Source organism: Penaeus monodon, chromosome 10, assembly GCF_015228065.2.
Source record: "Penaeus monodon isolate SGIC_2016 chromosome 10, NSTDA_Pmon_1, whole genome shotgun sequence".
NCBI classification, from domain to species: domain Eukaryota; kingdom Metazoa; phylum Arthropoda; class Malacostraca; order Decapoda; family Penaeidae; genus Penaeus; species Penaeus monodon.
This window is the reverse complement of record NC_051395.1, coordinates 14,521,795-14,531,794: the sequence shown is the minus strand read 5'-3', so window position 1 is coordinate 14,531,794 and position 10,000 is coordinate 14,521,795. Positions and strand designations below refer to the sequence as shown.

The following is a 10,000-nucleotide window of genomic DNA, read 5'->3' as shown; positions in this document are numbered from 1 at the left end:
CTCTTATCTCTCTCTCTCTCTTCGATGCTACTCTTATCTCTCTCTCTCTCTCTCTCCTCTCTCCCTCTCTCGTCTCTCTTCTATTCTCTCTCTCTCTCTTCCTCTCTCTCTCTCTTCGCTCTCTCTCTCTTCTCTCTCTCTCATCTATATATCTTCCCGATCTCTCTGCTAAACTGTTTGGGTGTGTGTGTGTGTGTAGTGTGTGTGTGTGTGTGTGTGTGTGTGTGTTGTGTGTGTGTGTGTGTGTGTGTGTTGTGTGTGTGGTGTTGTTGTGTGCTCTTCTTCTCCCCTGCCGTCTCCCCCTTCCCCCCCTGTCCCTTCTCTGTCCTGTGCTTTCTCTTTCGTTCCGGGGCTGGCCCCGTCTTTCCTGCCCCCTGCCCACCCACACCTGGCACAGTCTTTTTCTTGGGTCCCCCATGCCTCCCCGCTCTCGTCGCGGCCTCCCTTCCTCCGGCACCCCTGCCCCTGTTCCCTCCTCCCCCCCTTCCTGCCCTGCCTTCACGACCGCCTCCTCGCTTCCCTCCAGTGTCGTCTCGCGCCCTCCGCGCCCCCCTGGCAAACTCCCCGCCAGGTGGTCCGCCCCCTCGGGCTTTGCTAGTCTCTCGCCGAGGGCTTTCAGTTGCAACATCCAGCCTGGTGGAATATACCGGAGCGGGGTCCCCTTATGTATGGTGTTTTACGGAAGTGGCCGGCAGTATGCGCCAAGATGGGGGCGAACAAGAAGCGGAGAAGAGGATGAGGATGAGAGGAGGAGGAGGAGGAAGCGGAGGAGGAGGACGAGGGGCCGAGCGCGGATGCGGAGGAGGGGAGGCGGAGGGGAGCAGAGAGGAGGAGAGGACGGCGACGAGCGGGCTGAGAGAGGCGGGCAGGAGGAGGCGGGGTGGGGGGCGGGGAGCGGAAGCGGGGGGGAGCGAGGCGGAGGAGGAGGGGCGGCGCGTGCGAGGAGAGAGGAGAGAGAGACGGAAGGAGGACCGAGGGGGGGCGAGGGAAGGAGGTGCGAGGGAAGGGGAAGGGGGGGGGAGGAGGCAGCGAGAAGGGGCGCAAGGGGGGAAAGGAGGAGGGGGGCAGAGCGGTGGTGAGGCGGGGAGCCCCCCACAGAGTCCGGCAGCGAATGGACTCGACTAGGATGGCCCTGGGGCGGCCACCGACAGGAACAAGGAAAAACGGGACTGCGAAGAAAAGTGCCGAGAAAGAAAAGGGATCAGAATACAGGGGAATGCAAGAAAGGAACAAGAAAGACTGTGATAAAATGACTGGGAAGGATAAAAAGTGAGCATTAAGATTACAAAAACAAAGGAGGGTATAGAAAAGAAGGAGAAGAAAAATTCCATTTTACTTCCAGGGTGAACTGAGAACAGATGTAACGTTTAGAAAAAAGAAGCATAAATGTCAAAACTGAAGAGAGGGAAAAAAAAAAAACAAAAAAAAAAAAAAAAAAAAAAAAAAAAAAAAAAAAATCCACACCCACCGGTTGCACGGCAAGTCCTTAAGCCTCTCGTCCTTCTCCAATTTTTCAATCAGGTCTTCCCTGCCTGAGAGCTTGACATACTCCCCAATTGTATCTGCAACGCTTGGGTCCAAACCCTTCTCATCAACCATCTCCTTTCGTACGTCCTCCCAAGGCGACTTGTCCAGCTTGTCCACAGCTGAGCAAATTGGACGGAACTTCTCTGCTGGAACACCACATGCCCCAAACACTCCATCCAGGATCTTTCTGTGGTTGATCTGGGAAAGAGGAATGTGTGTCAAACTCAGAAAACACTTTTTCAGCCATTTCTAATCCATGTACATTTCGTAGGAAAAGGAAATTGTGGATATCTGCATTGCTGAAGCTATCCCCATAACTCACACACTCCCACCATCACTCACACACCACACACCATTTCTTTTTTTGTTGGTGGGGGGGGGGGCATAGGGTCCCCCATGAAAGTTTGTCATCCAAATTGCAAAATTGAATATTCCTTTAGCAAAGGAACTGCTCTCAATTGATGTACTGTTCAAAACTCACTTGGTATGCTTTAGATAAATTTTCTATAAACCTACACCAAATCATTATAGTTTTGGAAGTAAATCCTATGCCTTTAAATTTTGCTAATTAATAATACAAAAAAAAGTATTGGATACTTTAGAATTAGATAACAATTGCACAATTTTTTCCACTTCAACCTTCTTTTGGCCCCACTGAGAATGCTAAGTTCCTCCCCCTAACAACTATAGCCTGAGCAGCAGGAACAGGCTGGCAGTTCCCTTAGTGAATTAGTGATTTATCCCTTTGTCCTGTAAATGGAAACATCTGTCCAAATTTTCCCTTTTTAATTTTCTGAGATCTCTTTCAGGCAAAAAGAAGAGTGAAATAGAAAACCCTAGCTCAAAAAAACATGAAAAATAAAACATAAAACATGCATTTCTACAGTGCAACAAGAAATTAAAGGGAGAAAGAAAATACAAAAGCAAAAACATCATTCTCTCGACGCTAATAGTATATTCCCCCTAGATCCATTTGGAGAGACTGTTGGTGACAAGCTGAACACACCGTTCGCATCCGGAAGCATTGCCTCATACTACTGGCCCGCATGTCAAAATCGCACTGGTAGAATTCATCTGTATCGACTCTGAAAGCATAAACTGTTTGTGCATATTCCAATATTCTTTAATCAACAGAAACATCATGTAGAATGATATTTCTTTATTGCATAATCATTTCATCAACTAAAGATGAACTAATGATATCAGTTAATAATTTCCCAATGTGTGATAATATACCATAAAAAGGTGATAGTGATAATGACAATACCATACAATAAGTATGACAACATAAAATATAATATCATAACAAAAATAGTAACATAATAATATCTAATAATCATAATAAAAATAATAATATAATAACAAAACAATAATAATATGAGAAAAATAAAACAGTACCATAGTACACTACTGCTATAATAAAACCAAATAATACATCGATCTCAATTGCGTCATTGCATTATTCCATCTGTTCACAATATCACTGATATATTCTTAACAAAAATCAAAACCACACCTCTGGTCATAGCTGGTTTCCCTGCGGTATACGCCTGGCAACGGGTACCGCTTGATGTTTGTGATTTTGTTCCATGCAACATAGCGGGGCGGAGGGCACAGTCAGTCATCCTCCGAGAACGATCTCCCACACCCTGGTCCTCCAAGTCATAAATGCCTTTTGAGTTCTTACTCCATATTTCCATTACTCACATCCTGTTTCAAAGCAAAGACTTGTATGATTAGGTAGGAATGGGTATTTCTGAAATGGGTAGGGTGAGTAACTGAGCTACCCAATTCTTTACCTTTCAAACAAATGTACAAAACAGGATCTTCTGCAATAAATGACTCCTAAGTAGCTAGTTCACATATCTAAAGAGCTACTATGATTCAAAATTGAAAAGGCATCTCTGTACTTACCTCATTTCAAATACTGGGGTCTCAATTTCAACTGCCCATGCATATGGAACAACTGAATCTATAGTATTAAAAAACCTGCAGAATTAACATTCCTGGTCCTCAAGGCAATAAAAATATTTTTCTGATCCTTTCTAACTTCCGATCATTACATGTAATTGCCACAAACTTAAAAATACATATCAGCTATGTAATTTTCAACTGAAGTTCAATTAAGATTTTTCAGCAAAACCTCTTTTCAAGATACAAACACAAATAATTTTAACTTTGGCATGACTAGAAACACTATTGCAATAGGGAAATTTGTACCTAACACCAGCATCTTTTTCCAACATACCTTTCTCTTACTGCCATCCTCATAAGGTTATAATCCCTAGTGCCTTTTGGGGTTTTAGACGGACAAATTTTCCACCTTTCCCTTACTTTTGAGTTCCTTTCTTCTGCAATGGAATTAATATCTAATTAAATATATTAAAAGGTTCAAATCTAGGCATAGTAAAAATTTATATCACACACACACGCACCATGCACGTGACAATGTGACATATAACGATATAGTATTGTCTGACCAAACACCACACATGGCACTGACAATGTGACAATATAGCAAATATTGCTGACAACGCACTTTTTCCTCATAATACATTTTATAATAGCATTTATATCCTTTTTATCCGTATGTAAAGAAAAGAAAACAAACCGCTCCCTGCATTCTTGGTGTGATTCCTTTTTCTCCATATTTAAATTATGCTTAAAAAGGTGTGACAACTGCTCATCAATCTGTAAGCAAGAAAAGATAAAAGTTTGAAATACTTATTAATGTAACAAAAAAGTTTAAATACATATTTCTGATATAAATTTCATTATATGACATAGACGCATAAACAGTCTTTCATAACAATAAGTTAACCCAATGTTTGTGGGCTTTTGGAGGCGCGTGCAGTCTGCTAAACGATTATGCTCCAATGGGCTGCATCCCATATTGTGAATATGATCCATCTCTATTTAAATATCACAATTTTACACTTTGTAAGTGAGTAACTCTACGCCCACTGTCTTTTGGTAAACTTGTTGCACGCAGATGGCTCCACACGTGCTCATCATCACAGACAATATGATTTGTTAAAAAAACTAAACAGCAATAATAATAAAAAGATTTTCCAAAACTCAAGAAAAGGATACAAAGGTGAGATATATGGACTAGTTAACTGACTCCTTTGTGTTATCCACTTTTGGAGTCCATCTATGGATAACGCAATCAGTAAATAAAAATCACTGATAACCATGGCTGTACATTATGCCTTCCCAGAACAGGTTAACTATAAATTACTCAAGAGTATAAGGAAAGGAGGAGGACAAAACGGGGGCATAGAGGGTCATTGAACAGGTGTTCCTATGCAGCCATATTCTGAAACCATCTGAATATCATGATTTTAAAATTGAAATTTGAAATGTAAAGATATGTTCCAAGATTCCAAGATTGTAAATAGATTGCTACTGTTACTTATTGTCTGTTCTCATCATTATTATTACTATCAAGCCCTTAATATAATGACGCACTCAACATCAGAGTTTTTCCGCACATTCAAGGTAAGAGGTGGTGGTGGCACCAGCTAGTAATTGAATCTTGAGGCATATATGTGTTAACACAATTGATAAACAAATGACAGTGGACATGTTATATAATGCACTTTCCATCATCAACCATGCTAAAAGCCACATTATACTGTACAGCATCAATCTAAATGAATGTAATAAACTAGATTATCTGCCGTCTATCCCTTTTTATCAAACACTATTCATTTAACTTTAACTTAAATTGTTCACACATAATATTACTATTTGACCAATCTTTCACTCCTCATAACATCCATTAGTACACCCTTACAGCAAAATAAATTAATAAGCTAAAAAAACATTATCTACAATCACATAGAAAGATCCATACATAAAAGTTTTACATACACAAAGATCAAAATATATTTATATACATGCAAATTGATACGACTGGATATTTGCCAGCTGCAGTTCTTCAAATCTATGAACACAAACAACTGACAATGCTTATCCTACACACTCCTCTCCCTGGCACACTTCACTACAAACCTGGCAACTAAGACATCCAACCATGATCTATCTAAATATATATAGATATATATATATAATATATCTATATATATATAATCTTATTATATATATATATATATATATATATATATATATTATATACATATACAATCATACACACACACGTATAGACTATATCTCACCTATACTACATATAGCGCCTTACACACATATATATACATATCATATATAAATATATCTGTATATTAATATAATATGTATGTTATATGTAAAATATATGTATGTATATGTAGATATATGTATTGTGTGTTTATATATATATATCTATATTATCTATCTTATAAATATATATATTAAACACATATACACTATATACAATTAATATACTATATACATATATCATATATCTCTCATATCATATATCTACATATTACATATATCTACATATACTATACATACTACATATACATATATACATAACATTTATATATATATATATATATATACTGATATCTATATATACATTTATTACTATATACATATATATATACATATATAAGGGTATATAATAACATATATACTATATCAATATATACATTATATATATATATATCTATATATAGTATATATCTTAATATATATATATATTATTATGATATATGTATATATATGTGTGTATGTATCTGTATCTGTGTATGTATATGTATCTGTGTATGTATATGTATCTGTGTATGTATATGTATCTGTGTATGTATATGTATCTGTGTATGTATATGTATCTGTGTATGTATATGTATCTGTGTATGTATATGTATCTGTGTATATCTGTATATATATGGAGGAGAGAAAAAAATCACAGAATCTCCCATTCGGAATTATGTATTAAATGGAAGGAATGATTTCATCAGAGATACAGCATGGCCCCCTACCTTACTTGCAGGCCCCGTATTCCAGGAGGGGATGTAGCAGGGTGGCATCAGAATGCCCCTGCTGGACACCAACAGGCTCAGGGTCTCGGCTTCTGCCAAATAAGCTACAAGAGCCATCGCTTTTTGCTTCAGCACTCACAACCCAAAGATATATTTGACCTTTCCACATATAAGTGTCAACAGAGGGATTTCAAACTTGAGGACACCCAAAACATCTGTGAAGACAATAAAGTCACGCTCAATCACAACGGCTTGAAAGAACTGGCAAATGCAAAATGTGACTGTGTACCTTCACAAACACTGACTTTTTACATTTCTTTATTCCTTCAGTTCATAATCTGCTGTATATACCAATAACCTATACTCGCAACATTGTACATGCACACAAGAACACTGTACACACACATGCACACAAGCATACTCAGACAGACACAGTCACACCCACACAAAAATCTCTCTCTCTCTCTCTCTTCTCTCCTTCATCTCTCTCTCTCTCTCTTCTTCTCTTCTCCTCTCCTCTCTCCTAATCTTCATCTCTCTCTCTCATCTCTCTCTTTTTCTCTCGCTCGTCGATACAACAATCATTAATTTATTCTTCCAATTATTACTACAATATCTTACACAATGATGATTTTCATTATTGGTTATAATGCTACAGTATACAGGAAATACTGCCAAATGCTAAATAAATAACATATTATGCGGATGTATTCATTTACTTGACTGTATATAATCACACTATCATCAGATAATACAATGAAAGTTAACAAAACAAAATCTATTAGGTTTCTATAAAAGAGTCAGTGCTGCTGGCCACATACATAGACATGTACCAATTAATCCAAAGAGGCAAGGAACTCTTACCTCGCCTCCTCCATAAATCCTAGGTACTTATAAACTTAAATATAAAGGAAAGCAGCCTAATATCAAACATCCCTTAGAAACTACGAACGCCGCAAGACAATTTTTGTAAAACAATAAAAATCAACAAATCATAAAGACTACTCTCCCACACCTTACCCCCATCTTTCAGCTGGGTCAAGCTTCATCAAGCTCACTGGCTGAGAAACTGGCCATATGTGCAGTGCACCAGCGTCTCACACCAGAAGGCTATGAGGGGAGCGGATGGAATGCTTCCGGATTTTAAGAGGCAAAGTTCAGCCTGGTCGGAGGTATCCACGACACGTACTGTATTCTGAAGTGACCGATCTCTATGAGCGCTCCTGTGGCGACGGAATTTTCTTTTTTTGAGAATGGTATTAGGTGAGTGTATTCCTCTAGATTTTTATCTTTTCTCTTATCGACTTTTAAACTTTCATTTTCATGGCAGATGACAAAATGGGGTAGCTTTTTCTGATTGTTCTGTAAATTATATAATAAAGATTCTTATTACCCTTTTCTCTCATTCTTTCAATTTAAAATTTTCTTTTCCCAAATTTAGATTGAATTTGTCATATTCCCTAAAAACTCATTCTAAAAGAACATAATTATAAAATATATTTTCTATTTCAGAATAATAATAAAAGTCTTATTATATCAATCAAATAACAAACAAACTATAAAAATTAAACAATGCAAAACAGCAAGAGAAGTGGATATAAACTATAAACCATAATACTAACTGCATCTCCCTACAGCTAATTAATTATGACAACTATAAAAAGGTGTGCATGATAATTAAAATATTTCACATTACAAGACATGTAATCACAATTTTGATATTGATCTTCATCAGAATCAACAATCCTAAGATGATGACCATCGAATGTTAATTACATACTTGCAAAGTGCAATACTTTTCTTTCTCTTCACATCGGTACACAAGGAGAAAATTACTAATGTAAAGTCCCTGTATTCCACTTCATTTTTTCAATAATTTAAGTTGTGATTGAGTTTATCGCCTGTTGGGAAGGTTGATTGCCCCAAATCCTTCTTCTATCGGTATGTAAGGCAATATAAAGCTGAAATTCAGGAGCCACAAAGTGGACCTCTGTTGTCACTGTGGCCCTCTCCGTGATCTTTTCCTTTAATTTGTGGAGGTTACCATTTGTGTTCGCTGATTATTCTTGTACCGGATGACTTAAACTTTTTCCTCTACAATAATGTCATCTTTAAATTTGCGTTATGTTAGTGCGCATAGCTTAAAGATTACCCATTTTTTTTTCCCTGATAATCATGTAATGGTAATTCTTTACAGTAGGGACTTGGGCTATGAGTGGTGCTTTTCCAAACATGTTTTTTCTATTACTTGTGCGCTTACAGTTTCTGTCTGCAGATTATTTCTTGAACCAACACTGCAATTTAGTTCTCTACAAGAATACACAGCTTCTTACCTGCCATACCTTTATTGTGTCCATACTGTAAAGATTAACATAGTAATTTTGTTTCACCAGCCATCCATCTTGCATTATTATCTTTCTTCCATTATTCAAAAAGTAATATTCATGAATCTGATATGTTTTGCATCACTATCCGGTAAAGGAATAAGTGAATGTACCTGATAATTGTTTATGAATTACAACCTCTGAGACTAGGTCTCTATTACACCAGCTAACAATCTTGGTGATCACTCCGGAATCCCAAACATCGATCATGAACTCAATCCTTCCTAATAACGTTTTGACCTGATTGCTGAGGAACTTGGTCCTCTGCACCGAATTTCTAAACCATATTTTCTTCATTTCTCTGACATTATGCTTTTGCCTAAGCAAATTATTTTCATGCTCATGGTGTAGTTTCTTCCCTCTATTATGAAAGCATTCTTATTATCCCACGGTTAGTGCAGTCTCACGTAATATATATACACAAGGAAATATCAGATTAATATGTTTGGTTTCCCCTGTAATATCCTGGTACCTTGCATGCCCTCCCTGTTTATTGTGGGCCATGAATGGGGGTGTTTGTGGGGGTTCCCAGTATAATTCCACCTATGAATGCGCAGAGGGTGAGAGGATCTATCCGTACCAAAATCTTCACAATTAATATAGATAGTAATAAGAAGTTATTGCGAAATACCAGCGTGTGAAGATGAAACAGTTTCTACTTGAACTATACTGCAGGTTTTGGATTTCCTAGTAATGTCCAAAAATCTATGAAATGCAGTGAACTTCTCATCTCCATCACAAAAGCGTGTTTTCAACTAACTCCTCTCCTAATGCAAATGGGGCTTCTATGACTCTCATGTGTGTTCTCAGCATCCTGCGTTAAATTTTCGTTGGCAATTATTTGTGTTTTTGCATAATTTAGTGTTATTTTTCCGTCTTTTCGGGTCCACCATGACACCGTGGCTTTCCGTCACGTAAATTAGTAGTTTATTTACAATTCTCGTCCATATCGTATTCACTTTCTGTCATGGTCCTGTATTTCCCCCTTGTAATTGGATTATATATGAAAAATACTTCATTAGCTGCATAACCTGAACTGAGCGTATCGGTGATGAAATAGGGAGGATTCCAATATTGGCTCTTAATTATGTTAATAATCACTTGAAAATCTACTGAGATGAAATGCCTTCAAAACTAGTATTCCGGCGTCTCTCTCTCGTT

The 10,000-nt window shown here is 37.7% G+C and overlaps 1 pseudogene; it reads right to left on the bottom strand.

The window, feature by feature from the left end:
* The window catches only part of LOC119577540, a 12,688-nt pseudogene extending 4,471 nt beyond the window's left edge, over positions 1-8,217 (bottom strand).
* Between the last annotated feature and the right edge of the window lie 1,783 nt (positions 8,218-10,000).